Below are 23,277 nucleotides of genomic sequence, written 5' to 3'. Positions count from 1 at the left end.
GACTCCGCACCCCTCGTAAGAAGTAACTGCTCGCCCCTGCACCTGGAGTATGAATATCGTGCAAACGTGTATGGATATCCTGGAGTATGGATATGGATATCCACTGACAGAACAGACATACAGACATGCTGTAAACTCCATTACACTGCCAATACCATGGCAAATCAAATGGCTATCTATGGTTTTTGATCATCGTTCTACATTTTCCAAAATCTTGAACTGAATGTTGGCAATGTCTCGTGACTACTTCACGACCATGACGCATGCATTTCTGAAATTGATCTTTTTTCAACCAGCCACGTACTCGTATGATAAAATGAATGTCACCATCGTGTTCTACGCCCAAAAGTACCCATAAAACATGTGTCATGCATGGGCTGCGAATAGGTACCAGTTTTAATTTTCGGGGTTATGTGCTTACCTGATTGACCTGACTTTGACCCTGGCCAGTGGCCTATGCTTGACTGACCCCTACATTGATCTGACACTCTTTTAGCACTTATATGAAGGGTTGTGACAATTGTGACAGTTGTGACAGATTGTTTAGGACCAACTGATGACTGAATTTATTTAGGACCAACTGATGACGATATAATCGAAACGCGAAACGCGAGGCACCGATTGCGAGGTTCTAAAGTCCATGCTACTGAAAGCCCGATTTTAAGTGTTTGACCTGACCTTGACCCGACCTGTGACCTCGAAATTCAGCTTTAAAGTATTCATGTGAATCGTCTCGTCGCGTTCTTCTTTCGTTTGCCGCGCCTCGTGCGTTTCGCTGCGCCTATTTGTTCGCGAGTTATCGGCTGGGGGCGTTGAACGCCCCCCCCCCCCCGGCAAACGGCGGATGGGGGAAATACCCCAGCAACTGCCGGGTTAATCTGACGCATGTTTTGTCATTTGATCGTCATTTTATTTCTTGCTTTTTAGCCCAATCTAAAAAAAAATCATAAATACTCTTTCTCCAAATTTTTGACCATTTTTGACAAATAGTAAGACACTGTGCGTCACTACGTTGATATTTCTCGCCCTAAAGCATAACAACAATATCCATTCAGTAATAGCAGTATTCAAAACATGTTCAAAATGCCTCGCGATATCGATAACATAACGAAAGACATAGGCGACTTATGACATACTTGCAATGATGACGTCACACACGCGTGACGTGACGTGACCTCGTCATTTCTGAGTTACTGTATGATGCACGAAAGACACTGGTATACCTATGCAAAGTTTCATCGCAGTCGGTCAACGCATTAACAAGTTATGGGCAAAACATTTTTTTCGCGTTGACCCCCGGCCATCCGTGAGGCCGTTTCCAACCATAGTGCGGTGCGGCGGCCCGACCGGTGAGCACACCGTGGGACGGTAAATGGAAGTGGTTATTTTTTCCATTTACCGTCCCACGGTGTGCTCACCGGTCAGGCCGCCGCACCGTGGCGACAGATCGGTGCAGCATATAAAACCAAGAGAGCGTTTTTAGACTATGGCATTTACCCATGAAATAGTTGTGTGGCTGCGGGAGAGAGTAGGTACACCGACCTCTAGAGACCGCCACAGGTTCCTGGCTTTCAAATTTAGCATCTGAGGGCCGTGCGCAGACTCTTGCGGGGCTTTGCAACGGCTCTATTGGGGCTCACTCAACCTGCCTAATCCTCAACTGCCAAAAAGACCGTCCCTGGGCCCTGGAGACTTCATCGGTCTCTGTCAGCCAAGGACCCACACCGGCTCATGGGGCCCCGGCGCCGAAATATGAGGGAATCTGCGCGGAACCATCGGGACACGTTAGGCTCTGCAGGAGTTTGCGTGAGTCCTCCATAACTTCAGAAGTCCACCCAGGTATGTTTTCACTTACATAGAGGCCAGTTTAGGGCCCTCAGAGACTAGTACAGGGCCTGCAAAGGCCAGTAGGTTGAGACCATCAGAGACCGAGTTGGGCCCTCAGAGGCTAATGTGGCTCCTTAACCCGCGCCCTGCTGGGGGGGGGTGTTTGAACACCCCCCCTTGTGGTTTTTCGCGAATATCTCAAAAACGGCGGCGCGGAGCGCCGCCGTTTTTGGTACACCTTATCTTACATCAATTCTACACATGTTGTGAAAATTTCAGACCAAGGTCATTCAAGGTCAGGTCACCAGGTCACTTGAAGTGACCTCACCTCATAAAAAGTTTCAATGTCTGTCATAGCTACACCGAGTGACCGATCGCTTTGAAACTTTCAGCGATTGCTAAGAGCAATAGCATGTACAAAATGTATATCTCAGAATTTTGATATCGATGACCTAAGGTCAGGTCAATTTTGCGACCTCCCCATTATAAGTCAATGGGAGAAAACTGAAATGCGCCTCTTTTGGACGAAAGACATTATAAACACTCCCAAACACCGAATTACAAGTGGTTTAGACACACTGAACATGAAAATGGTGTCCGTGACCCTTGTTTGTGCCCTGAGGTCATCTTAGAACACGAATGGTATCTAACAGTTTTTCGCAAATAACTTTTGATAGAGGCATGCTAGAGCGATGAAAACGCCTTTTATGTGTTCAGCTCGACGATACGGATCGACTGATATGCAACATGACCCTTTCCGGTCAGGTCATGACCTTGACCTGAGGTCAAATTTTCAAGTTGACCTTTCAAGGTCAAGTGATAGTTCATTCAATGCGTCTTGACGAGAGGAACACGATGCCGGTGAAAGTAAGCTCGTACAAGGCCTGGGTCAAAAGTTATTGCAGAAAAACTGTTTCCGAAAAAATCGGCTATTTTTGCAGTTTTTGCCCCCTGCAGGCAAAACCGTTGACGTTAGGTCAAATCTGAGAGAATTACTCAGAAAGGGCGTTAATAGGGCTATCGAATGCACTTTTCCGCGGCGCTGTAGCTCTATTGGTTCCCGAGTTATGCGTTGGCTTCTTGGAAATTTTCGACATTCGACCTGGAAATCGGCGAAATTTTGCCTTCAATGACCTCTGGTGACCTGACCTTTGACCTGACCAAAAAATTGACCGAAGTGATTTCGTCATTATTTTTTGCGCTCTTTCGAACGCCGCCTTCCGCGTATCGCTACGTGGCCCAGGAGCCGAGTTACAAGGGGGGGTGTTCAAACACCCCCCCCCCAGCAGGGCGTGGAAATCCAGGACCCCCAGCCGGGCGCGGGTTAAGGCCGACATGGGGCCCTCAGAGGTCAGCTTAACCCGCGCCCTGGTGGGGTCTGTTTATAACGCGACCTGGTGGGGGGGGGGGCTATTTTTTGTCCCCCCTCGTATCTCCGAAACTACTGGACGGATCCGCAAAATTCAAACGGCGTTCGAAAGGCCTGTCAAATTTGTCGATAGAAACCAAATTTCATTGACCTCGGGGTCATCGATGACGTCAAAGGTCAGGTCAAAGATGAAATGTTTCACCGTTCACGGGTCAACTAGGGAATGCGCTATAACGCCGAGGAAAACGCATTTTGTCGAGAATCAGCGATAGGGCGTCAGTTGCCTAGTACATATGTTGCTATAAGAGGTCACTGACATTACCAAGTCAGGTCACAGGTCAGGTCACATGAACCTAACTTTAGGTACTCGGTGGTGCGATGCATGTTTTATGGCCAATTTTTCATTTCCAACTCAATGGTGTTGGTTATAAGACTATCAGGTACGGCTTAGGCCACTTTCTGGTGAAGGTCAGGTCATGGTCGCCGGTCCCGTAGCTCAGTTGGTAGAGCGTTGGACTCCGCGTGGTGAGAGCACGCGTTCCCGGTTACAACAGTCCGGGTTCGAAGCGCGACGGGCGTTTGACATTTATGGGCCTCCTGACAGGTATGGTTGCGGTTGGTGGCAGGCCGTAGCCAGGTGAAGTCAGTGAGGGGACCGGCCGTGCGCTGCTATGTGCGCACGTTAAACTTTGGACTCTGACTGACTTTGGACTTTGGACTCTAAACTAAACTAAATTCTGCCATAGAACTGGAATTGCGCGATCGGAGGGTAGAGGGTAGGGTCACCGCAACAAGCTTCGCTTAGCGGTGGCTCTGTCCTTGTGAATCCTTCCCATCAAAAGGTTCGGACTAAATTCATAAAAAAGGTCAGGTCAAAAAAGGTCAAATTTTAAAGTTGATAGTTTTGCATAAAATGGGTATTGATTCGATGCAGCTCGTCACGGGGAGTCTAATGGTGGTCTTTATTTTGCGCTACGGGGTCTAGAATTGCTAAAAATGGAGTTTGAAAATTTGACGTCATCAATTTTGAACAGTTTTTTCGCTATAACTTCGCCAAAAAAAGAGGTATCAATCTCAAATTTGGTAAGTGGATAGAAGGTGGGAAGGACTATCACATATGTTCCGGTTTTTGCGAAACTCAAAAAACTTTTTGGATTTTTGGCTATTTTATTCAAAAAAATCTATTTTTTTATTTTTGGGGGTCAAAATCCATAAGTTTTAAAATCCGAGATAGCAGTTTTGTGGCCCTGTCAATTCTACAGCTTTTATGTATTTATCGTTTTTCTGTATTTGCAAAGCTATAGGCCTGACAGCTCTTCCCGCGAAACACTTTTTTGGGTCGAAAACGGCAGAACATGACGTCACTCTGACGTCATTTCCGGCCAACCTATCATAGCCTTTGGAAAAAATTTTGGTCACAATATGTAAAATTGATGTCCGGGAGGGTACTGAAAGTTTGGTGACGATTGGCGCAGCGGTTCTGGAGATATATCGAAAAGTCTGGAGGGGGGCAAAAAATAGCCCCCCCCCCACCAGGGCGCGGGTTAAGGTCCTAAAAGACCGGCATGGGCCGGCGTTGGACCCACAGGCCAGCAGAGGGCCCTCAAAGGCCAAGATGGGCCATGAGAGTCCGATACGGGCCCTTAAAGGCCAGCATCGGGTCTTCAACAGCCAGTGCGGGCCCTCATAGGCGTCTAAAGGTTAGTTTTGGGACCCCAGAGACAGAAATAAGGCCACCAGAGACCGGTGTGAGGCCCTCAGACGCCGGTTGGGGCCCCTGAGACCGGTTTAAGGGCCCTCAAAGGCCAGTGGAGGGCCATCAGATGTCGATCTGGGCTCTTAGCGGTCAATGTTGGCGCTTGACCGCCACTGAAGGGCCCTCAGAGTGAAGTACTAGGACGCTCAAAGACCGTTGTAGGAGCTATTAGGTAATAGCTGGGCGTGGTTTTTTTTTTAGCCTCGTGACAATCGGATAACGGCCAGGGCCCCATACGCTCATGGGGGCCCAACGGTTGTTTGGGGGGGGGCAAATGATATGATGCCCCCTTATTTGCCTTTGGGGGATGGCCCTGATGCCCCCCCCCCCCCTCCGACCGCCACTGTTTACACATTACACAGGCCTCTGAGATCACATACTAGTTCATGCAATCTCTAATACGCAGGCCCCGGAGATCCCACGCTAATCCTTAAGGAACCAAGCCGGCATACACCGGGCCTCTGAGTTGCACAGCACCAGCCCATGAGGTCATACTTAAGTGTCGTAGAAGAGGGTGCCGAAGAGGGTCTCAAATGCCAAAGAGGATCTCATGCCAGCCAATGCTGTGCCTATGAGAGCCTCAAGTAAACCCACCCCGATATTCCACATAAGTTAGAGTACCTACATCTCACATCCGGCCATACTCGTGAATCGGTGCCAGCGACACTGACCGCCAAATTGACAGAATGTGAAACTGAACCCGCTCATGAGTGAAATTTACTTCCTTTGCTGGCGCAAGAAAGACCTTTCATTAAACAAGAAAATGAAGCGTACAAAAAGTTTTTGTGGGACTTTTGATCGATCTGAAAAGGTGGGGCCAAAAGATAGTATGGCCCCACCTTTCAGCACCAAAGGGGGGGCCATGGCCCCCGTGCCCCCCCCCCCCCCCCCCCCCCCTGGGACCGCCTATGGTTTGGCAGGCGTAACTCGCACCTGAACGTGGTGTCATGACGAAAGAAACTCTTTGACAAAGCGTCATCGCGCTGAAGTTATGGTGACAACTGGAATGAAGTGGGAACTCAAATTGAATCCTCTGTCCTAATCAAAATCAAATTGTCCACAGTCAAATTGAATCCTCTGTCCTAATCCCAATCGTAAGCCTATGGGGAATCATGAAGAAGGAGCTCAGCAAGATTGAAGCTTCAAACACCCGTTTGAAGAAAACTTTAAGCACTTCCAGTACCAACAAATACAAATACAGTTTTTCTATGAGTTCATAGGCGGCGGAAAAACTCAACCCGGACCCGAAATGTGACCTTTTGGCACCACTGACTCATGTTCTGTCGTCATGACGATCGGTGACAGCTCTGTCACATTTGAGCTGTACCTACATAATTCCCTTTTGCCTCGGTCTCGGCAGCTTGCCTGAGCACTAGGCCTCAAACAGCCACCTGCGCTGCACACAATGCAGCTGCTGTCGTTAATATCAATTCTGTGTGTAGCAGCTTTCCAGAGCGTTCAAGGTAGGACTGCTGAGTGAACTACAAACGTTTTATTCGCGATTAATCGCTGTATTAATCACTGTAGCCGTTTTCACGACGGAATAGCGGGTACCTAATAACCGTTTTCACGACGACCATCTGGTTCACATTTGGTGCACATCTGGTGCAGATTAGGTGCAGATTTGGTCAAATCAGGTTCAGTGTGTCTCTTAGTAGCCATCAGCTAGGGTTACACTAATTGCTTACATGCCTGCTTTGTCGTATTATCAGACAGCATCATCGATTAAGACACTGAAATAAATTCATAAAATGAAGATATGTGCTGTGAAAGAGATTAGGTGCAGATTTGGTCAAATTAGGTGCACTCGCCGGATAGACCGTCGTGAAAACGGCTAATATGTAGATACCTACCTGTTCGGTCCGTTGATACCTCCGGAATTTTAGTAGTTCTTTATAGTCGGTTTTCCACCTTTCGAGTCAGTGACGTGTTATTTTGCTGTTTTTCTACTAATTATTAAATTAATTTATTTTATCTAAGGGTTTACCACTTACGTAAGGCTAAAGCATATACGTTTTAGGCTTACGTATATAGATTTGAGAATTTTATAAACGTGCTTCTTAAGCATGTTTATGAAATTCTCAAATCTATATTATGCTATTATATAGTTCGTTTTTTTTTTCTTCTTCATAAGGACGCTTGCTCCAAGTTCATGCGAAGCTCTCACTAGAGTATTGGCAGCTTCAGCAAGGCATAGAAACTACTTCAGCTTCAGTGTCTGTGTCCTCTTCAGTGTCTGGCAGAGCTTCAGTGTCGGGCCAAAAATTTCTTACCGAAAAAATAATCGATTTCAAATTGTGCACGGCAAGTAGCTGGAAATTGTGTCTTAACCCGCGCACCGACGGGGGGGGGCGGATATCCGCCCCCCCCCCCCTGAGGTTTTTCGCGAATAGCGGGAAAACCGCGGCGCGTAGCGCCGCGAAATTTGGTATGACTATAACCTCATCAATTTTACACATGGTGTGCAAGTTTGAACCTCCTACCTTTTAAGGTCAGGTCACCAGGTCACTTTGAATGACCCAACCTCAAGTCACTTTTTTGCAACTTTGTCACCGTGCCAGAGCTACAGTAGATGTCGGAGGCCTTTGAAAGTCGCAGGATATTATTAGGTCATTAGTAGCTACAATTTGTATATCTCGGAATTTTGATATCGGTGACCTAAGGTCAGGTCAATTTCGCGACCTCCCCATTATAAGTCAATGGGGGAAAAATCAACTCCCTGTTTTTACCACTAAAACGGGTCGGAATGGCCCCATATACCATACATGACTTCATATACGATCAACCTTCACTACCTTGAGGTCTGTTTTGCTGTTGGGCAGCTGTGAGGTCATGTGACGTCATCAAAGGTCACCAAAGGTTTTTGGCCAATAACTCCGTACAGGAACAAGATACAGACGCGTGGATGGTCTCATTGTGTTCAGCTCGTCAAGACGCATCGAATGATATACATGATGACCTCGAGGTCACGTGACCTGAGGTCAACCTTTGACCTTGACCTTTCGAGGTCAACATATATATCATTCGATGCGGATTGACGAGAGGATCACGATGATGCCCTTAGTTTGTTCCTATCTTGACTAATTCGAAAGTTATTCGAGAAAAACTCTCTCCATATCTGGCGCCGCCATTTTGACTTTTTCGACCCCTGTGACGTCATCTTTGACCTGACCTGAAAATGACCTTTGTAAAAATTGTAGATCTTGGCCGTGCGTATCCGATGCCGCTTACCGCTTGTCGCTATCTTGCTTCGTTCTCGAGATCTCAGGGGGGGGCGGTCATCCGCCCCCCCCCGTCGGTGCGAAGTTGGCGCAGACCCCCGTCGGTGCGCGGGTTAAAATTGAGCATACAATGATGACGGCTTTGGTAGCAGCAGGCAGTAGGCACCCAAATGTCCGTGCAATGGGACAAAGTGTCGACGAAGTGAGGTGAAACTTCGTTTTTCACTTTTGCCGAGGTTATAATCGAGCAAGCGGTTCCGTCCATGATAGTTATACGTTACATTGCAATATAAGTTCGACAGCATGACGTCACCACTGTTTTCATATCTGGTTCCAAAACGCACACATGGAAATCATCGGGAAGAAATCACATGTTAAAATTAGTCGACGTTCGATTTTCTCAGGTTCAGTTTTTGCTCGTTTTGCTCGCTAAACACTTCCTTGTTCGAAAAACATACTTGGAGCCAGAGTCTTGAACTTCAACTTCAAATTGAAAATTGCAACTTCAAAATTTGACATTTTTGACCGGATGGTGATGATACACGCCGGATGTGGTTTGTACGAGCGTAATGATTGGCGCAAAACGCATTGTGCTGTAAATCCTTCGATAACCTAGCGAATCATCATCATGCTTTACCTTTATCGCCCCTTATCCCGGCACCGCCTGGGCTATTTCCGTACCCACATCAGCCTGGGGGGGGGGGGTCGGATCCGACCCCCCCCTGTTATCTCGAGAACCAATGGTCGTATCGAGCCCCGCGAGGCGGCGTTCGAAAGGTCTCTACGAGACCTTCCCAAAGCACTCTTAAGATTTTAAGATTGAGGTCAACTTTCGGGTCAAGGTCAGGTCAAAGGTCAAATTCAGGGGTTTTGCATGATGAGGCTTACGGACAGCGGAATCGATAGTTGCTGCTCGAAACTCACCACAAATGACCTCAAAGACCTAGTGAAGGTACCATGTGCGTATAGGGGTCATACTAAGTACGGGTCAAGGTCAGGTCAGGTCACGAAAGGTCACGGTTTTCACTTTCTGCTACATGGGCGTGCGACACATGTTTTATGGCTTATTTTTCACGCCAAATCCGATGGTAATGGTTATATGTGACCCCAAGTCACTGTGCTGGTGATAAGTGTGCATTGAAAGCATAAAAAATCGTTTATACTAAACGAGGGCTGAGAAAAAAGGTCAATTTTTCAACTTTTTATTTTTGACATAAAAATGCACTTTTCTAGACGAGTTTTGTCCCAGGAATCTAGTGGTGCCATTTGTTTTCACATGCGATGTTCAGAAGTGCCTCTAATTCGCGAAAATGCTTATGACGTCACCATGCCCTATGCATGTTGGAGCTATTTTTTACAATTTGGGGGTCAAAAATCAAGATAGAAAGTTGAAATTTGGGACATCTAATGTTCTAATAGGGCTCTATAACATATATTCCGGTTTTTTGGAAATTCTCAAAATTTTGGATTTTATTAGCTTTTTTCCAAAAAATATAGTTTTTTGAATTTTTAGGGGTGAAAAACGCATTTTATGGAAAATCCGAGATAGCCATTTTAAAGAACTCGTTGAGCTGCGTCTTTTCATGTCCTTAATTTGCAATTTGCTTAAAACCTCGATTTTTGGCGATTTTTTAAACATTTACCATTTTTTGACAGAAAACGCCATGTAGTTACATCACTAAAATCAATATATCTCAGAAATTTTTGAAAAAATTTTCTTAAAAATTGCACAAGAGACGTCAAATTGATGGGGGAGAAGGTATGCGAAGTTTCAAGTTGATAGCGAAAGCGGTTCATGAGTTATTCAAGAAAAACGGAGGGGGGGTCGGATCCGACCCCCCCCCCAGGCGGTCGCGGGTTATTGGCTGTTCTGGCTGGTGAGTCATAAGAATTCAGATGCATTGATATAGGCATATACCTACCTATCTACTTCATGCTTGCGCAATACCACCAACAGCTCATTGTCGAACCATCTAAGTTTAAAGGTCAAGATTGTCTTCAGCGTCTTATATAGGTATTGTGATTAGATTCAGCTACCGTCAGCCGTTAGGCACGTGGCAGGTTGAGTGACGACTATCACAGTTGAAGCTCAATATGAGATAGCGCCATGATGATTCATTCACCTGTGTGCATAAGGCCGACTACATAATACCTACTGCATGAGTCATGAGCCGCAGTTTATACATATATTGGGTGGATCAGATAGGAGATTATAGGTGAATACCTACTGAACATTGAAGGTATCACCAGTGAATTACGCCAGTAAGACGCGTTTGGGGGAGACAAACGAGCGAGCGCAAAGGTAAGCCCCGCACTTGCGGAAGTGCGTTAGGGGTTTTGAAATGACTTGTGCACGGCACTCTACTAACCGATGTCTACCGGTGTGCCAAATTTGAAGGGTATCGGCCAATTTTTTTTTAGATGTGGAAGTGGCCTCATGCACGAGCGCACGTACAAACTGGGTCGAAAATAACTTTTGCACGGCACCCTTCTCACTGGTACCTAAAAGTATCAAATTTTAGCGTAATCAGCCCAGCCGTTCTGGAATGGTGAAGGCGACCCCTGGCCCTGCACGAGCTCACGTGCAGTAGCACCCCAACCGTGATACATGGAAATGCATTACGCGGTGAGTGCCTACCCATAAGCAACGTTTCAGTGTCATTGCCTCAGAAATTGCAGCGTTGTAATAGGAACAAACTTGTCGCTTCTTTTGTGCATCGACAGTGGTCAAATGCTTCATAGAGGAGATGCAATTACCCTTCAAAAATATCGCAAGTTAAAGGGACCCTCCCACCTTAAAAAAAGCTAATGAATTGGCACGAAAGTGATGTCGCTCGGTTCAGAAAGAGCGAAAACGAATATCTACCAAATTTCATCGAAAAATATTCACCGGTTTTCAAGATATTATACTTTTACTTTTGTTTACTTTTTGGGATCTCCGCTGTTCCTAGCGACTTTATTTGAAAGTGCGGCATTTGTTGCGCGCAAAGCAGCATATACCACCGCGTGCTACCAAACGTTTTAGTAAAAGATTTAAAAATCGTTAGATCTCCGCTGACGTCACAAATTCTAATGGGGCATACCAATGCACTAGCCCCTTAGAATCCGAAAACTGCAAGTTTGAAATTCCATATCTCCGAATTAAAGCATTTGTCGATGTTGTGAGTGCCCAAACCGGTATTTGCAGGCCATGGCCACCAATTTGGCTATCTCAACTCAAAACTAATGTTAAAGTGGGAGTGTCCCTTTAATCAGCCTAGCGGTTGCTGACAGATTTTGTCATATGTCTAATGTGGTTGTTATGTCTCTCAAAAGCGCTACCTCAGCAGAACAACTTAGACACCCATGACTTTTCATGTGTCACGTGCCTTGACGATCAACTATATAGAAGCATCGAGAATTGGCAATTACGGGTTAGAAGGGACGGGGCGACCCAACAAAAAAAAAAGACCTCAAGTCAATCAGCCCAGCGGCTGCTGAGATATTTAGCCTCCCAAGACAGGACGGGCCGGGCCAGGCCGCTCATACTGATATTTTTCCGTTATGTTGAAAAGGACTCGCGCTGGCTCGTTACCAGCGCACTTCTTTGATAAGTATAAAAAAGGATATGTTACTATTGAAAAGCTTACTCATAACCAGATACTCAGCATTTTTTGCAGCATAGAGGACATAAAGGTTGTTATTTTGTGAAAAAGCGCGCATCCTTCCTCCAGCCAAAGAATGTCATTTGCCGTCAAAATGAGTCACTGGTAGACATATACATACATGTAGTTAGTAGATGTATGCAGCTGTATATACACTGAAAACAATTCAACCCGCGGATTGCGAGTTGGCCCGCGTATCGCGGGTATTTTGAAGAAATTACCCGCTCTGCGCGAGTTTTTGCTGCCGGGTAGGCTGACTACCCGTTTAGCTTCCCGCGTTTTGCAGAGCATCCCGTTATCATCGTAGCTTTCACCCGCTTCCGGGGGTCAACGCCCGCTATACTCGGGTAAAACAGCAACCCGTCATGCGCGGATACATGAAACCTCCTCTGGCGGGGTCAATCACTCGTCCGCAGCGGGTTGTGGCCGCATGGCGTTACTCGCGCCCACGGAGTAAGCGCATCACGCAGGTTTTGCATCGTGTAACTCGCTGCGCCAAGGTAGGTGACATGCTATACGCATTACGCAGGTTGCCTTGATCACGCATGTGTCATGGCTGGAGATGTGCAAGGCAATTGTAATCGTAACTGTAACAGCTGTGGGGCTGCGTTCTGTGAGTTAGGAGGGTACTTAACGGGCTTGGGACATTTGAATCATTGTTTGGATGACGTCACGTCTTGGCCGGCAGAATATTTCGCTGGAACGCTCAGCAGAATATTCTGCAGTCCGCGAATCTGGCGCATTGTGGTGAAGTTTGCAGACCGTTCTTAGCACATTTTATTGGTAAAAATAAGCCTGGAGAAATAAATCTTTCCCGATGCAAATGAAATATTTGTCCAAACAATTCCTTAATATTTAAAACAATATAGGCGGATTCATGTCAATTGTCTAAGATAAGCCTTTTTACTTTCTGTATTGAGTCTGCCGTCAGTTCTTCATTTTAATCTGATATACACCGACACTTCAGTCGCTTTGCGTCAGGTCGCCTGTGGCGCAGTTGGTAGCGCATCGGTTTGTAATGTCAAAGATATCGGGTTCGAATCCCGGCGGGTCGGCGGCTTTTTCCTCCTTGAACGCCGCCACTGGAGGGTACTTCACCCTCCAGCTGATTTGGACACCCTACCAGCGGATATTTGTACTCGCAGAAAGCGAGTTCACAACCCACGCAGCGCAGGTAATACGCCATGTGCGGATTGTGTACCCGCTGCGAACGGGTAGGTTGCCTTCTGTGTGTGGGTTGAGTCCCCATCCTATGCGGGTTAGGTACACAATATACTCGGGTTGACAGCCTGCGATATGCGGGTAAACGCACCCGCTGGTAGAGTGTCAAATTAGGTGGTGGGTAGGTGTACCCGCCAGCAGCGGGTTTTACTCGCTGTACGCGGGTTGAATTGTTTTCAGTGTACATGTATGTGGACATGGACATAGGCTGGTAATCATAGACCTATATTTTCTTCATGATTGTAATCTCATTATTTTAACCAGGATTCTACTACTAATAGGGTTAAAAATCGATGCACCATGGACACGAGTAATGTCTGTCTAAGATTTGTTACGGAGCGAGCGAAGCGAGCGTAGTCTTTCCTTAGATTAACGGAAATTTCTGAGTATGAGCGGCCGGCCGGCCGTGCGGACGCTTTTGCGAGGCTTATATCTCAGCAATCAGCAACCACTTGACCGATTTACATGCGGTATTTTTTGTAAGGTAGCTTCATTCCTTCTACCAAGTATTGAACCACAGACTTCTCTGATATGGACTGTGCGCTGATCCGAGGAAATCAGCATTGGAGGCCCAGAAATAAGTGCACTTTTATGCATCTTTTTACAATGAAAAGGGTGTCAGAATAGTTACAAATTTGGATATAGGGTATCCCATACTATTATCTAGCCGTCGCATTAAATTTTTTTATTGCATTCAAAATAAATAAGAAATGAATGTATATAAATGAGGACATATTTTCTCGTTCAGTAACCCATTTGCTCACGCTGGAGGTATATACTTCACAAATGCAGCCGTACTTTGCACGCATTTTCTTGCTTTTGAAGGTTGGTTGCATTGTTGGTTGTCGTTGCTAATTTGCCGGATCGAGTCATTTGCGTTGGTTTTGAAAAAGGCTTTGAGAAATAACGATACATAATATAGGGCCACAAAGAAGCAGCAAAAAATAAGTAAGAAATAGCTCAGAAAAAAAAAACGGTCAAAAAAGGAAAGAAAATTATCGATCACTACCTCATCACGACTGGACCAGAAAACATTGGTGCGAAGATGTCATTCCGGATATCAAGCCAGAGTCGGGACAATAAAAATTTGATACGAAACATACCTAATTACTAGCAAAAAGGCAACTTTTTAGCCTCCCGTATAACTAAAAAGAAAAAATGTTCACAGACGAAACCATCAATCGAGATAAGAGATTACGCTGAGGACAATCGGATTTGCAAGTTTAGGTACTTTTGCAAACGCTGACTCCTGTGAGACTCTCACAGCAAGAAGAAAAACAGGACGTTATCGACGGCGCCAGTCTAAGCATACTTCCTATAATGCCTAGTGACTAATTTTATTCTGAAGAAAAAAACTCGCTGAAAGGAGCTACAAAGACTTAACTTGACCAGCAGTTAATGTGAAAAGAACAACTCGCCATCGCAGTTTGCAGCTACGCCGCGCTAAATAATGCCATACCCATGGCAGTGATACCCCACTACATCCAAAAGAAGTAAGCTTATTCAATCAAACAATGAGGTTTATCCAGTGTATCGTATGGGGATGTAGTTCATTACGGTAGGGATCAAATAATCTCGGAAGAATGCTCGATGAAATGATGGAATTCGTACCCTTCGCATCAACGATGAAGGTTGCCGCTCTTAAATGTTACCGCAAAACTTGCATCGGGAAGCTCAAGAATACGCCAGTCTGCGAAGAACGGACGGAAAAATAGCGGTGGAGCATAAACAAGATGCATAGGACTGATTTGAGTATAAGTAGCTGGGACAAACATCTGTGCCGGTGGTGGCCTGCTTTTACAGGAACTTCTACTTTGAATATCTCAGGAAACTGGCAGGTCACCACTTCTAGGCCAGCTGTGGACATTTTTGATGGAGAGGCCAGGAAACGTGCCAAGGGCGAAGAGCATGCTGTAACAAACGAGCTACAGAATATGGCGGAGGCGCCGGGGGCACTAATCGTTTGGCCGGACGGGGAAGAGCACTCGATCCGCGCCCCGGCAGGTTACCTGTGCTCCAGCTTCCGAGCTGAGATGGTCGCCCTCCGAGTTGCTGTCTCCTAACTGCTGCAGAACCCGCCGCACGCCGAAGACACCATCGCAGCCTGCACCGACTCGCAGTCCGCCCTCGCCGCCATCCGAGGTGGCTGGGTCGCCCAGCACTCCTCGCTCGGAGTGGACATCTGGAGAGCCCTCTGGGGACTGACAGCTGGAGGCCTGTTGGTCTACCTACAGTGGGTGCCCTCACAATGCAGGTTTGAGGGCAACGAGAGGTCCGACACCATCGCCAAGAAGGCAAACAGCCTCGACTAAAAACAAATCCTCATAGACGTCCAGAAGGCCCACTGGGCCGCCGCCAGAGTGGCGAGGGCTCGCATCATCCGGGCCTGGCCGGCCGGCTGGTTCTACCAGCTGACGGGGGATCGACTCCCGCCTGCCGTTGCCGGCGGCGACCGGCCAGCGGCGGTGGACATCCACCAGCTCCGCGCCGGCCACTGGACGAGCTCCACCCAATGGTACCAGAGTCGGTGTGGCGCCCTCCTGGCTGGCGGAGTGCAACCAGTGCGACGACCGACAATGCAGAGCCGCACTCTACCCGTCTGCTGAGAGGAGGCGGACAGCCCAAGCATGTCCTCCTGCGGTGCCCGGCTCTGATGGGCACCCGACATCGCCTGATGGGGACAACCAACCCCAACATGGAGGAGGTGCGGAGCGGCAACATCGTGTTGGCCCTGGGGGCCGCCCACAGGTCCCTTCAGAGCTACTCGGCTACGTCTCCATGAGACGGAGGGACACAATAAAAGCTTAACAACAGCTACAGCATGACAACGTGATGGGAACGACCAGGGGCGGATCCAAGGGGGGGGTCACATGGGTCATGCCCCCCCCCTTGAGGCCCGGGGGCCCAAAGACCTGCCAGGGGCACCACCGGCCTATCAGGGGTATCACAGTCCTGACAGGGGCACCACAGGACCGCCAGGGGCACCACAGGCCTAGCAGGGACACCACGGGCCTGGTGCCCCTGGGCCCTGACAGGACTGTAACGCCCCTGACAAGCCTGAAGTGTCCCCGGCAGGCACGTGGTGCCCCTGACAGGCCTGAGGCGCCCCTGCAAGGCCGGTGGTGCCCCTGGCAGGCCTGTGGTGTCCATGGCAGGCCTGTGGTGCCCTTGCTAGGCCTCTGGTGCCCCTGACAGGCTTGTAATGCCCCTGGAAGGAATGTGGTGCCACTGGGCCCTGACAAGTCTGAGGTGCCCCTGACAGGCCAGTGGTGCCCTTGCTAGGCCTGTGGTGCCCCTGGCAGGCCTGTGGTGCCCCTGACAGGCTTGCGGTGCCCTTGGAAGGACTGTGGTGTCCCTGGGCCCTGACAAGCCTGAGGTGCCCCTGACAGGCCCGTGGTGCCCTTGTTAGGCCTGTGGTGCCCCTGGCAGGCCTCTGGTGCCCTTGCTAGGCCGCTGGTGCCCCTGGCAGGCCTCTGGTGCCCCTGCGCCCGGAGAGGACTGGTGCCCCTGAAAAGTCTGAAGTGCCCCTCGGCAAGCCCGTGGTGCCCCTGACAGGCCCAAGGTGCCCCTGCGAGGCCGGTGGTGCCCCTGGCAGACCTCTGGTGCCCCTGGCAGGTCTGTGGCGCCCCTGGCAGACCTGTGTTGACTGGTGCCCCTTGCTAGGTCGCTGGTGCCCCTCACAGACCTGTGGTGCCCCTGGGCCTTGACAAGCCTGAGATGCCTGGCTATGACAGGCTCGTGGTGCCCCTGATAAGACCAGTGGTGCCCTTGCTAGGCCTGTAGTGCCCCTGGCAGGCCTCTGGTGCCCCTGCTACCCCTGCGCCCTGAGAGGACTATGGTGCCCCTGAAAAGCCTGAAGTGCCTCTCGACAGGCCCGTGGTGCCCCTGGGCCCTGACAGGCCCAAGTTACCCCTGCGAGGTCGGTGGTGCTCCTGGCAGGCCTCTGGTGCCCCGGGCAGGTCTGTGGTGCCCCTGGCAGGCCTGTGTTGACTGGTGCCCCTCACAGGCCTGCGGTGCCCCTGGAAGGACTGTGGTGCCCCTGCCCCTAGGGGTGCTCATGGGCCCAACAGGCCCGTTGTGCCCCTGACAGGCCTGTCGTGTATACTTGCTAGACCTGTGGTGCCCCTGCTTCCTGGCAGGCCTGTGGTGCCCCTGGCGGGCCTGTGGTGCCCCTACAAGGCCGTAGGTGCCCCTGACAGGTTTGTGGTGTCCCTGGAAGGACTTTGGTGCCCCTGACAAGCCTGAAGTGTCAAGGACAGACCCTTTAGACGGCAGGGTCAAGTTCGTCGGACTGACAACGATTTGCTTACCTGATAACGTTCCTGGTAAGTACTCACTACTCAGCGTCCACAGCATATATACACATAGCACATTCATATATACTTGCTTACAATTGGTAAATGTGGTTGTGGCTAAGAGTTAAGATACTGACTAAAAAAAAAAAAAACTGAAAATGGGGGCACCACCAAAATGAAGTGGACGAAATCCGTTGAGTTTTTAATTTTGGGTATAGGTAGGGGCACCACATCGATTCATGACCCTCCCCTTGGAGTTTTCCTGGATCCGCCCCTGGGAACGACCGTCACAAGAGCTATCGCCTTATCATTCAGCAACGAGTGGAAAACGAGCAGACGGAGGGATACGTTGCAATCGGTGATGTGCATATGCAAATGTGTGAAAGTCGACTATGTGTAGATGCGTGGTGCGAAAAAGTGGGTAGCAGAGAAGAACAGTGAAGACACTGTTGCAGCAGACACACATTTTCCCGTAAAGTCCCCCATCGGCATTACCGCCAACCTTTACCCCCAGCGCGGCCGGTGCACTGTCGCGCGAATTTGCAGCCAGCCATGTCAGAGATGTGAAGAACCCAGCACACGGGGGAAGAAGAAAGGGACAATAGCCACCCTTTCTCGCTGGATTCCGCAGTGAAAATGGACTAACGCCATTTTCAAGCCCATAGGCGCGGGAGCCGGGGGGGGGCAGTGGGGGCAGCTTGCCCCCCCAACTCTGGGGCCGTGGGGGCGGTGCCCCCACAGCTTTGAGACGGAATACCACTTTTTTTGCAAATGTTTTCTTTTTTTGTTGAAAAAGCCGAGGGGTAAAAATAAGTGGCCTAAAACTGGCGAGAAAACTAGATTTGGGGGTACCCTAGGTTGATCTCTATTATGGTGTGCCCCCCCCCCCCCCCAGTCGGAAAGTAGTTCCCGCGCCCCTGTTCAAGCCCACTGGTGCAATGTGAGATGAACTTGACATGAGGACATCAATGGGTGTCGATGAACGTGAAATGATGTTCTAATACAGATTCTTATCGACCAGAAGCCTTTCTTATTCTGAGCTACGAGCAATAGATACAGGGTGTTCCAAAAAAAGTGAGCCCCCTAACTAAGATCGACTGTATCTCCGCAACCGTGTATCCTACAGCTTTGGAAAGCCGCTCATTAGAAAGAGCAATCGAATTCCATCCAGATAGGTCGTAATTCTGTTACATAGCTTGCACAACACGACCAGCATTGTGAAAAGCACAATTCAATACCAAATTCTTAGTGAAATATTTAGGGGTAACGGATATGGTTAAAATTTCTTCACATCTGACTGCATATTTCAGTTCACGTGCTTTTATTCATTCTTCGCGCGTGAACTTTTATCATAAAAAAATGAAGACTGAATGGATGACCTATGTTCAACCAGTATTTTGACCACTCCAATATCGGTCGTGCGTTGCCATCAGCAATACACGTTTACCGCCGTCGCCGTGTTTCACCCGATCTCGCAACACATTTTGTTCTGGTCGTTCTCGGTGTAATACGTAATCATTCAGAGCCACACTAGGTAGCCTACTAGAACCGAAATTGACCGTTCTTTCCAACAAGGGGTCTTTCATTATCGTAGGACATACGGTTTTGGAGATAAAAGCAATAATAGTTAGGCGGGGCATACCGCCGTCGCCAAGTTTCACTCGATCTCGCAACACATTTTGTTCTGGTCGTTCTCGGTGTAATACGTGATCATTCAGAACCACACTAGGTAGCCTACTAGAATCGAAATTGACCGTTCTTTCCAACAAGGGGTCTCTCATTATCGTAGGACATACGGTTTCGGAGATAAAAGCAATATAAGTTTGGGGGCTCACTTTTTTGGAACACCCTGTAGTACAAAAACAAAATACTCGTATATTACATAAAATTCAGCCTGTCGACAGGAAACAATAAAAGGGTATTCTGTTACAACATATGGGTTCATATTACGGCTTCAGAAATTTGGGCCTCCAATGCTGATTTCCCAAATCAGCGTACAGTCCATATATAGAGAAGTCTGTGATTGAACTATTCCCGATGCATGTGGGTGACCCCTTATGCGCGTGCCACGTGCAAAACGAAGAGGTGCCAGTTTTAGAATTGTTGCAATATCTCGGTAACTACTGGGCCGATTGCGCTGAGTTGGCATGTAGGTAGGCACCCACTAGGCAATGCATATCCATGTGCCAGAATTGGGGTGCTACTGCACGTGCGCACGTGCAGGGGTCGTTTCCAGATCTCGAGAACGGCTCGAACGATTGCGCTCAAATTTGGTACACAGTTAGGGACCGGTTAGTAGGGTGCCGTGCAAAAGTCAGTCGGGACCCATTTTGCACGTGCGCACACGTGCAGGGTGTCGCCTCCATATCTCGAGAACGGCTGGGCCGATTGTGCTCAAATTATGCACATCGGTAGAGACCGGTTAGTAGGGTGCCGTGCACAAGTCAGTTGGAGGTACCCCCTCGCAATTTCGCACTTGCAAGGCCTACCCTCTCGCTCGCTCCGTTAGTCGCTCCAAAAGGCGTTATACTGGTTATACGTATTTGAAGACAAGAAACTGGAATGCTAGAACCTGCATTCTATTCTTTCCTTACAGAAACACATCAGCACTTCTTGAGTGCAGGTAAGGTCGAATAGGTAAAAGCACTTCAGCGGCTTATGAACGTATGTATGTGGGAGTGGCAGCACCCTTTGACGACGCACTAATTCTATCATAGGTGGCGGAACGGGGGAGAGGGCACCGGGACATCGTGCCCCCCTTTGATTCTGGCATTTTAACCCTCGCATGTGTGCGGCGTTTTCCAGCTTCTACAGCTTTGTAATGTGTAGGGGGGGGCGGTTGGACCCCCCCTTGCCGTTTGGCCCCTGATCGAGCTAGAGCTTCGCGGAAAAAACGAGCGTGTTGCCCGTCACGAGAGGAAGCCGATGATACCCAATTTTAAGGTCCTAGGTCATTGGTTGACCTTCCAGGTCAGGTCAATGACCCAAAGTCGGGAAAATCGGGACCTATTAGAAAGTCGTAAAGTGTGGCTGCTAAGGGGGTTTTCGGGGTGCTGATCACGAATATCGTGTTAGTTTTGATCACAGATGATGTCTTTAAGCATTTAGATCAGGTCGGGTCAGGTCAGGTCAAGTCAACCAGTAGGCGTCGTGACGGGTATTCGTAGTACGTGTCAACCGCCTCTGACAGCTTCGTAACATGTTACGAAGGCACCAAAACTACTTCGTAAATGTTCAAATGGTTGCTAAATTCGAATTCAGCTCCAAAAACTAGCCTAGAAACATGTATTACTCGAAAAAGTGAACCGAGGTCACCCGAGGTCACCAAAGGTCAGTGACCTGACCTGACCTTCAGGTGACCTTGAAACCCACCCTAATGCATGGGAGCAACATCACATCACATGTTTAAACGTTTGAAACCACGAAAAGCTTGCAAACGCGCGGCTAATGCGAGCCGACATACTCCGAATCGCGATTCCGGCCAAACATGGTCTCGGAAAAGAGGTCACAGGTCAAAGGTCATTTGGATCAGGGTCATGAAATTTTCAGGGTAGGTGTAAAATTGATCCATGCGAGGGTACTGAAAGTTTCGTCGTGATTGGTCGCTTTTTACGCGAGTTATTCGCGAAAAACCATGGGGGGTCCATCCGACCCCCTACACATGCGAGGGTTAACATTAGCCCTATGGGCTTTGCATGGAAAGAATGGGACCAAAAGTCGGCAATGCCCCCCCCCCCCATAATTGAAGGTGTTCCGCCGCCACTGAATTCTATGACGTTCGTTCTGTTTCAGGTGCCGAATACTGCGGGAGTATCAAATGTCCATCTTATCACGACTGTAAATATGTCAACGGCTTATGGGCCTGCGGTAAGTGACGGCGTAATTGACAGATGCTTGTCTCGCCAAACTATGTATTCTGCTATAATGATAATACCGAACCATGCTCTATACTATATAGATATGCCTGAATTTTACAACTATTGGTCTTCAAAGCCAGACTTAAATTACATTACATATATGACGCAAAGTAGCTAGCATGACTTTTATTTGACAAGATTTAACATTAACGATTCACCAGACTTTAATTTGTGATGCTCACGACTGTTTATTATTGGTGACACTTCGGCCTTCGATCGGACCGGGGCCCTAACGATTACCCCTAATAGTTATATCATATGCTCCTCATTCTTTTAAAATGTAAGGAAAAACTGGGAAATACCTTCTAATGATTGTTGTAACGTTAAAGATAAATAATGTTTTACTGCTTGATTGTTACTTTTAAAGTAAAACCTACCTGAAAATTAACCTTAAAAACGATACCTGCATACAAAGCTATATGGAATATAGTTAAGCTATGTTATGTTTTTCAATAACGTGAATCGTGTTATCTACGTCTTAATATTTCAGTTTCCATCTGTCAGCGTCACGACGCTTTTACTTTGAAGTGTAAGGCGCGCAGCTTCTGCCTTCCTTGTAAGGAGAGTCCTGGCCTATGTTGTCGCGGCTTCGGGTGGCAGGAAACCATGGACGAGTGTGAGTGGGAACTAACTACAGAGGTGCACATTTGTCTGGCAATTTACAGTTGCATCGCTTATGCATCATTACGGAGCGAGCGAAGCGAGCGGAGTCTTACGTAGAATAACGGAAATTTCTGAGTATGAGCGGCCGGCCGGCCGGCCGGCCGTGGTCACGATTCTACGACGCTTATATCTCAGCAACCACTTGACCGATTTACATGCGGTAATTTTTGTAGGGTAGCTTCATTCCTTCTACCAAGTATTGGACTATTCCCGATGCATGTGAGTGACCCCTTATGCACGTGCCACGTGCAAAACGAAGAGGTGTCACTTTTGCAATTGTTGCAATATCTCGGTAACTACTTGGCCGATTGCGCTGAAAGTTGGCATGTAGGTAGGCACCCACTAGGCAATACATATCCATGTGCCAGAGTTGGGGTGCTGCTGCACGTGCGCACGTGCAGGGGTCGATTCCAGATCTCGAGAACGGCTGGACCGATGGCGCTCAAATTTGGTACATGGTTAGGGACCGGTTAGTAGGGTGCCGTGCAAAAGTCAGTTGGGACCCATTTTGCACGTGCGCACGTGCAGGGTGCCGCTTCCAGATCTCGAGAACGGCTGGGCCGATTGTGCTCAAATTTGGCACATCGCTAAAGACCGGCTAGTAGGGTGCCGTGCACAAGTCAGCTGGAGGTACCCCCTCGAAATTTCGCACGTGCAAGGCTCACCCTCTCGCTCGCTCCGTTAGTCGCCACAAAAGGCGTTATACTGGTTATTGAAGTAACAAAACATTATGCATTGTTGTTGATATACATATACCAAGAATACATGTAGCATACTCGTATTTATTCACTACCTAAAGGCCTAAAATTATTAACTACCGTTCTACGACAATGATTCAAATATTCGTGTTAAGCGTCTAACTACATCGCAAGATCCGCTGAGCTATTTTGCATTATAAAGCCATTTTCATTGTTTATGTTTCGTTGCAGATACCTGTTCGAATTGGTGCCCGCCGGGTCGGTCTTGCAGGTCCAGCGACTGTCCGAAATATTACCGGGGATTCTGCTGCCGTGCCTAAGATCATGCCCTGACCAACCCCGTCTCGCTGGACCGGTGGATGACCTGCCTCGTGACAAAAAATGAAAAAGAAGTAGGAGACGGTCTGGTTAACTAACCAAATCATCGTAATGCCTTTAAAACTTAGCGTGTTCTTACTATTTCGGCTGTTATGTCTTGTTACGTTAGAATTAAATCATTAATTTTGCTATCGGCATATGTCTAAAAGGGAGAAATGAAAGTGCGGTCCCAATAAACTGGATCAACGTGTTGCCTTCGAACACAAATGCTCACACATGAAAATGATAATATCGTATTATCTTCGTACATTACTGTCGTACTCGTCCTCATTTCTCGAATGTCTCTGT

General features: G+C 48.2%; 1 long non-coding RNA gene across 1 annotated transcript; it reads left to right on the top strand.

The window, feature by feature from the left end:
* Positions 1 to 6,307: 6,307 nt before the first annotated feature.
* On the top strand, positions 6,308 to 23,181 carry LOC122385482. The gene is made up of 4 exons (XR_006257207.1): positions 6,308 to 6,415; positions 21,126 to 21,200; positions 21,741 to 21,866; positions 22,843 to 23,181. It is a non-coding gene; the product is annotated as an uncharacterized LOC122385482 (long non-coding RNA).
* The last annotated feature ends 96 nt before the right edge of the window (positions 23,182 to 23,277 follow it).

Source organism: Amphibalanus amphitrite, unplaced genomic scaffold, assembly GCF_019059575.1.
Source record: "Amphibalanus amphitrite isolate SeventyFive unplaced genomic scaffold, NRLGWU_Aamphi_draft 000220F_arrow, whole genome shotgun sequence".
Lineage (NCBI taxonomy): Eukaryota > Metazoa > Arthropoda > Thecostraca > Balanomorpha > Balanidae > Amphibalanus > Amphibalanus amphitrite.
The sequence above is the reverse complement of the archived record's forward strand: the minus strand, read 5'-3'. Positions and strand labels throughout refer to the sequence as shown.